The sequence below is a fragment of the Triticum aestivum genome, chromosome 5A (assembly GCF_018294505.1).
Source record: "Triticum aestivum cultivar Chinese Spring chromosome 5A, IWGSC CS RefSeq v2.1, whole genome shotgun sequence".
Taxonomy (NCBI): domain Eukaryota; kingdom Viridiplantae; phylum Streptophyta; class Magnoliopsida; order Poales; family Poaceae; genus Triticum; species Triticum aestivum.
Window position 1 is genome coordinate 477482593 of NC_057806.1, and position 7860 is coordinate 477490452.

The window sequence follows — 7860 nt, forward strand, 5'->3', positions numbered from 1 at the left end:
CACGTCGAGCTAGGCGTTGCTCTTGAGCCTCCATAGGTGCTCCACCAGATCCTGTTGCCGTTGTTGATGCACCTGTGGGTCTTGGATCTCCTGACGCATATTGAGGAAGGCAGTCCAGGTTACCGGTAGCTGGTGATCTACTTGCGCAAGAGGACCCTGCCTGTAATATGGTTTAGTGTCAAACACTGGCTCTTTCTGCTCGCTCTAAATGATCATGTTGTGCAAGATGACACAACAAGTCATGATCTCCCACATTTGATCTTTCGGCCAGGTCTGAGCAGGGTATCGAACAACAGCAAATTAAGATTGGAGCACACCAAATGCCCGCTCGACATCCTTCCTGCAGGCCTCCTGAACCTTCGCAAAGTGGGAGTTCTTGCCTCTTGGCACGAGGTTTGAGATAGTCTTCACAAATGTAGACCATCTCGGATAGATGCCATCAGCTAGGTAGTATCCCTTGTTGTAGTGCCGCCCATTGATCTCGAAGTTCACCGGAGGAGAATGACCTTCAACAAGCTTGGCAAAGACAGGGGAGCACTGCAGCACGTTGATGTCATTGTGAGTTCCTGGCATACCAAAGAAGGAGTGCCAAATCCAGAGGTCCTGTGTGGACACTGCCTCAAGTACCACATTACAACCGCCTTTGGCGCCTTTGTACATCCCCTACCAAGCAAATGGACAGTTCTTTCATTTCCAATGCATGCAGTCGATGCTTCCAAGCATCCCAGGAAATCCTCTTGCTGCATTCTGTGCTAGGATCCGAGCAGTGTCTTCAGCATTGGGTGACCGCAAGTATTACGGTCCAAACACCGCCACCACTGCCCTGCAGAACTTGTAGAAACACTCAATGGTCGTGGACTCGGTCATGCACCCATAGTCGTCGAGTGAATCACCGGGAGCTCCGTATAAAAGCATCCTCATAGCTGTCGTGCACTTCTAGATTGAGGTGAACCTAAGTTTGCCAGTGCAATCCTTTTTGCACTTGAAGTAACTGTCGAACTCCCGAATGGAATTTACAATCCTGATGAAAAGCTTTCGGCTCATCCGATAACGGCGCCGAAATACTTTGTCGCCGTGCAGTGGAGCGTCGGTGAAGTAGTCGGGGTAGAGCATGCAATAGCATTCCAGACAATGCCGGTTCTTTGCTTTCAGCCGCCCCGGCGCCGAGCCACCTCGCCGCGGCTTTTCATTACTCGCAAGCAGGCTGGCGAGGACGGCGAGAACCATGAGATGCTCCTTGTCCTGGACGTCGGCATCGGCTTCCTCCTCCAGCAGCACTTCGAGCGCCTCCTCGTCGTCCGAGTCCATTGTCGAGCAGACAAATCGCCGAACACCTGGCGGGCGCGCAGCCGCCGGTATACCGCCTTGCGCGGCCGGAGCGCCGGGAAACTCGCCCAGAAGGTGGTGGAGAGGTTGCCGCGGTGAAACCTTCTCTCTTTTCCGGCGGGAAATGGCCTATCTAGCGGTGGTAGGCGGTGGGCGGCGCCGGGATCGGCAGGGTGGTGGCCGAGCGCGCGGGGGTGGGGGACGAATCTGGAAGATTGCCTTGACTTTTCGTCTGACAATGTGGCCCACGCATGCTTTTTCCTTCCCTAGAGCCCCCGAGCGCCCCCTAGTGCGCTGGGTTCGGTCTGGGATCGCATGGCCCCAAAACGGGCCGAGCCGGCAAATTTCGGCGTCTTACGGACGCGACTGGGTTTTTTTTCAACGCCGACGTGAAAAAAGTCGCCCCGGAGGCCTGTTGGGGCGTGGCTGGATATGCTCTTACTAGTAGGGTTTTAGGGTGTGTTTGGATTGTGGCCAAAGTGTATTTTATCAAAATTTTGGTCATGACTTAAGATTGGTCTTTGTTTGAATGGTTGTCAATTTTTTAGCATGTTAATAAACTCTAGCCAATTCATTTTTTCTGACAATGTTGACCAAATCATGGGCAACCAAAACCTCGTGACACAAACCAAACACACCTTAGAGCGTCCATCCCCGGCGGCGCAGCCCGAACCTCCCCCCTCCCGCGGCGATGCGCCAGCACGCCCCCGCCTACACGCCGGAGGCGGCCTCCGCGTCGGCCACGGGTGGCGCGGGCGAGCGGCACAGCCTGCCGGCGCTGCAGGCCAAGATGAAGCGCGACCCGGAGGGGTACGAGACGGAGCTCCGCCAGCTGCAGCGCCACTTCGAGTCCTCGGTGTTCCTCTTCCGGCAGCAGGCGGCGCTGTCGTCGTCCTCCTCGGGCGGCGGCGGCGGGGAGACGGCCAAGGAGCTCGGCGACCTTGCGCTCTTCCTCGCCCACGTCGCGCCCTTCTACCCCAACGACCTCGCCGACCTGCCCGACCACATCGGGGGCCTGCTCGACACCAACGCCCGCGCGCTGCCGTCCGGCCTCCGGGTGCACCTCGTGCAGGCACTCATACTGCTGGTCAATCGGAAGGTGAATTCCTGTTCAATTCATTAGTTGCCTTCAGATTGAAATTTGTTTGGTATTGGTGGGCAAGAAGAGATAATGAGCTATTGGTACGAATTATTGTTCAAATTCATTGATGTGGGGTCTGTTTATCGTGGTTAATGTATACGGCAGTTGACAAGATTTTTCTGCTAGTACATTGGGAAAATGTGTACCTCTTTCAGTTTTGCTTCTTATGACCACAGAAGATGTGTACCTGTTGGTACATTATAGGATATCAGCAAATTAGGCCGATGGGCTTTGCATTGTTCAGGAATTCATTCATACTGATACTACAGTAATGCAATGGCCGAAGCCTAGGATAAATCATCTCAACGGAAAGTTTTGAACTTTGACCTGAACTGTAACCACCACTGTTCCCAGAGTATATGGTCTTGGTTTTCTTCCTTCCAAATTTGATGTTCTATCAGCCCCATTAGGAAGTGTAACCGGACTGCGAGTCCGTGATTGTCTGGCTGTCATCTTTAAAATTTAAGGGCCTCTGGGTCGCAGTTGAGTTTCTAGACGCGTTTTTTATTTGGTAATGGAGGAGGACTAGAGAGTGGATTATTACCGAATGAAGAGCTTTTTTCTTTGCCTTGCGGAGTTCAGTTTTGCAATCTTATATCATTGCAATCTTTTGTTACTTAAATGTTTAGATTGTTGATCTGGAAGACACCATGGAGTTATTTATGGAGCTTCAAGTCATTGGAGACCGAGCAGTAAAAAAGCTTGCATTTTCACATATTGTACACAGCATCAGAAGGATGAATCAGAAGCACAAGAATGAAGCCAAGAATCGTAAACTGCAAGGCATCCTTTTTAAATTAGTACAGGTTTGCAACATCTTACACTTGATTTAAGAAGTATTATCATGCTTAACATTGTAGCTGGTAAGCATACACTTGAGGCCATTTCTCACCTCATCTGATTATTTCCTGTTTGTCAAGGCGAGGAAGAGTCGAGAGCAAAGAGGGCTTTTACTATCCTATGTGATCTTCACCGTCGAAGGGTCTGGTTTGATGACCGCACAGCAAATGCTATATGCGATGCTTGTTTCCATCCCTCTTCGAGGTACATTTTGTAAGGAAATGTAGGTGTTTGCTGTTGGTTGCTTCCCATCTAAAACAGTGTATTCTACATGCAGGCTTATGACAGCTGCTATTTCATTACTCATTGGGTATGAAAATGTTGAGCAAGAGGATGATAGTGATGCCAGTAGTGAAGATGAAGCAAGTCAAAACCCAAATATTATACTTAGTAAAGAAGATGTCTACAAGGTGATTTGGATGTTTTGAATATTGGGTCTCTATTGATAGTATTTTAGATCTTATGGTTTCACTTGTCTCTTCTAATGCATTCTGTCTTTTCTTGATATTTTTTTCTCAGGCAAATCACAAGGGTACCTCTGCTAGTAAGAAAAAGAAGAAAGCTAAATTGGAGCGTGTAGTTCGTAGTATGAAAAGGCAACAACGTAAATCCAATGAGGAGACTGGCTCCAATTACTATTCGCCCCTTACGTATTTAAAGGATCCCCAGGTAGAGTAACATCATAAATTTTTAAGCTGTGTCATTGTCACCATAAAATGAGATGCCACATCCACTTCTTGCTGTTGATGAGATAATCTTCTATTATGCTGAAACTCCTTTTGGGGCTCTTACAGGGTTTTGCAGAGAAACTCTTCTCTCGGCTACAGAAATGCAATGAACGATTTGAGGTTGGTCTTATTATTCCTATATCTAATATCCCTTCATGCTGCTGTGTTGTCCTTTTGGAGGTTGACATGGTTTCCTCGGTTACACAGTGACCATTATCAAGTTGGTGTCATAGATGTCTGTAATTTCTTATGTTGATGGTCAATCTTTCAAATGTTCGCTGATGCAGATTCTAACATTACTTGTATTGTGACACGAGTAAGAACAACCCTCAAAGTAGGAGAATACAGACTTAAATCTCAATTGTTGAATTGTGTACAGCAAGATCGGTTGCTCAGCTCACTAGGCGGTTAAAGGGTAGTCTACAAGGGTGTAATTATTAGAAGTGTCATCTGAAACCAAAAATAGGTTGCTTTAGGTGGCTGGCGTGAGCTAGTTTTCATCCAATGGTTAAGATTGTTAGATCCCGTTCTTATTTTTCGGCTTGTTCTGACTTCATATGCTCGCTATCATATCAACCTTTTCCACATTTAGCATGCGATTGCATGCTCTTCTGTAGCTTAGGCTTCTGCCACTTTTTGGTGAACACGAACCATTTCAGTTTAAAGGAAAACCATTGCATGTGCAGGTAAGGATGATGATGTTGAAGGTCATAGCAAGGACTATTGGCCTGCATCACTTGGTTTTGTTGAACTTCTATCCATATCTTCAAAGATATGTTCAAGTATGTTACTTAACTGAGAGTATGCCTAGCCTGCATCAGCCTTTGAAAAATTGCTAGTTCTATTCTATGCTGATATGGTCATATATTCCTTTACCCTTATGCAATGCAGCCTCACCAACGAGATGTGACTACTCTACTTGCTGCAGCAGTACAGGCTTGCCATGAGATGGTTGGACACTGTACTTTCCCCCTGTATTTTGTAACCAATGATGTCACTTCTCTGGATATTTTAAATGCAACGAAATTAATTTGTTTCTTTTGCAGGTGCCTCCTGATGCTGTTGAACCGCTGTTCAAGCAGATAGTAAATCAATTTGTGCATGATCGTTCCCGTCCGGAGGTTTGCACGACTCGCTTATTCATCATTTGAAGTGTGTGTACTTCCTGATTAACGTGAGCATATGTCTAACTAATTGACTTCTTTTAGGCTATTGCTGTTGGCCTGAATGTTGTGAGAGAGATCTGCATGCGAATTCCTTTGGTACTTACTTTGCTCTTCTCTGACATCCCAGTTTCAGACTTCTGTGCATTTACTTAGTTTGTGGTGCTACCTTAAAAGACTCATGGATGGTACACTGAAAAGATTGTGATAGTTGTGTGACTAAAAGTTTTAAGCATAACTAAATGAAGACGCGTAGACTCGGCTATACATGACCAGGCTTCGTTTATTTAATTTTAGTAGTGGTCTACCATATTGTCGATCTTGAGCTTGGAAAGTTTCACTGGTGCTGTTCTTTTATGCTTGTAAACTAAACGTGCAGTCTTGCATACCTTGTGTCCTTGGGTCCTCTATGGATTCTAGAATGCCCAGGAAGATACTACTGGTTCCTTTACTCACTTAACTTCCTTTGATTCTTCCTCTAAATCGGCAGATGATGAATGAGGATCTACTCCAAGACCTTGTTTTATATAAGAAGTCCCACGAGAAAGCTGTTTCTATTGCCGCTCGCTCACTTATCACATTATTCAGGGAGGTCAGATATTTTCTTGCAGATTCTGTGTCTGTTTTGGCATTTGCAGTTTTGTTTCACTTAGCTAAACCTACTTTTTTTCTGAATTCAGATCTGTCCTTCATTGTTAGTCAAGAAAGATCGTGGCCGTCCTATTGATCCAACTGCTCGGCCAAAAGCATTTGGAGAAACCACTATTGCTAGTGATGTGCCTGGAGCTGAGTTGCTAGATGAAGAGATGTCACCAGAGGGGGGTTCAGACGATGAGTCTGATGCTTTTGATTCCGATGACGAGGAAGTGTTGCCATCTGCGAGTGGTACCCGGCAAAGTTTGGAGAGTTTATCAAACAAGCTTGATGCTAGTGAAGATCATGAAGATGAAGTATCTGGGGAACAAGATGATGCAGAGGAACTAGACGAGGATGATAGTGATGACGATATGGATGAACTAGATGACGACTCTAACGTGGATGGTGATACTGATGCGTCTGATGAGGATGAAGATGAGGAGCTCAATGAAGATTCAGAGAATGAAGACTCGGACAGGAGGTTGAAGACAGTGATGAGGGGGATAAATCAAAGGGCAGCGGTTCCAAGGTGCAGAAGAGAAAGTTAAGTGATTATATTGGACAACTTGATGCTGCAGATGCAAGCCTTCGAGCTCTGAAGAAGTTAGCAGGAGCTAAGAAGGCTGAAGCCTCAACAGATGAAGCTGGCAGAATTTTCGGCGATGAAGATTTTAAGCGCATAAAAGAGCTCAAGGTATGTGAATTTCGCATAGCTTCTCTACTTCTGTTATACATTCATTCATTGTGTTTCAAGCTTAGAGTACCTACTCTTGTTCAAAACTAAAATTGCTGTTAAGCAAACATTTTACTGAAAGTGCATGAGTTTCAGGCAAAGAAAGCAGCAAAGTTGGCTTTGGTTCAACATGGGCTCAGCAAGGGTGACACAAGATCAGTGACCTTCAAACTTCCTTCTACTGATGAGCTTAGCTTGAAGCGCGTTGATCCATCGGAGCTCGCGGTATCCTCTCGCTCCCCGCACACAAAATCACATACATTTTATCTATATAAACTATTCTTCCCCACCTACCGCACGCGCAAAAGCACATACACTTGACCTGTATAAACTATTTATGCAGGCTCACGTCAAGAGAAAGATGACCAAGGAAGAGAGATTAGAGATGGTGAAAGCTGGAAGGGAGGATAGAGGAAAATACCAAGCAAGAGCAGCTATTAAACAGAAAAAGGTAACCCAAGAACCTTATTTCCTTATGTTAGCCTGGGCTACATGTTCGTGGCTGGTGAAAATGTGATCTCGGTGGCATTCCATATACGACATGGATGCTGTAATGTTTTCTTCTGCGGTTTTTTGTTTGACCTTCTATTCCTTGTCTGATCACTTTCTTTTTGGTGTCTGTTAGACGGGTGGCTCGAGCAATAAGCAGAAACAGCACCAGAAGAGGATGCCTCTGGCGGCAAAGAGAGCAAAGGCAGCGCGTTCTCGCCAGGAGAAGAAGACCAAAGCGAAGCACTCAGGAAAGCAGTTCAGGGGACGGAAGGCCTGGAAATAATGAGGGCTTGTGTTTGCTTCTTTGCAATTGGTGCCCGGAAATTTTGACTGTCGTAAGGATATTGTGTATGATATGTTTACATACGATATGCAGTTTACAGCAAGGCCGTATTTTAGTTGTTGCGTGGAAGGAAAAATGTGATGAACGACGAGGATGTATATGGGAAGAAAGAGACTAAGGGGGTGTTTGGATTCCCTCCGCTCCGGACTCAGCTCCGCGGAGCTGGCGGAGCTGCGGGCTAAAATAGTGTAGTTGGAAAGTAGGCACTCCGCAGATCCTGTAATTCTGCGGAGCCGGTGGAGAGCCGAACAGGCCCTAAATGTTTAGTAGTAGGAAACTTTTGATTCACCCGGCTGAAAAGAGACGCTGAGTTCGGGACGCAAAGTTATTGCTCCCGAGCACATTTGCAACCAGATGAACAGTAACACCGAAAAACATTGAAAAAAACTTCAAAAAATTATGATTTTTTGGCAAACTTTGACAAATTATCTAAGTGCTTGCAAAGTTTTGTCGAGGAA

General features: G+C 46.1%; 1 pseudogene; it reads left to right on the forward strand.

Moving 5' to 3' along the window:
* The first annotated feature begins 1961 nt into the window (after window positions 1-1961).
* Window positions 1962-7460, forward strand: LOC123104167 (protein SDA1 homolog; annotated as a pseudogene).
* Window positions 7461-7860: the final 400 nt, after the last annotated feature.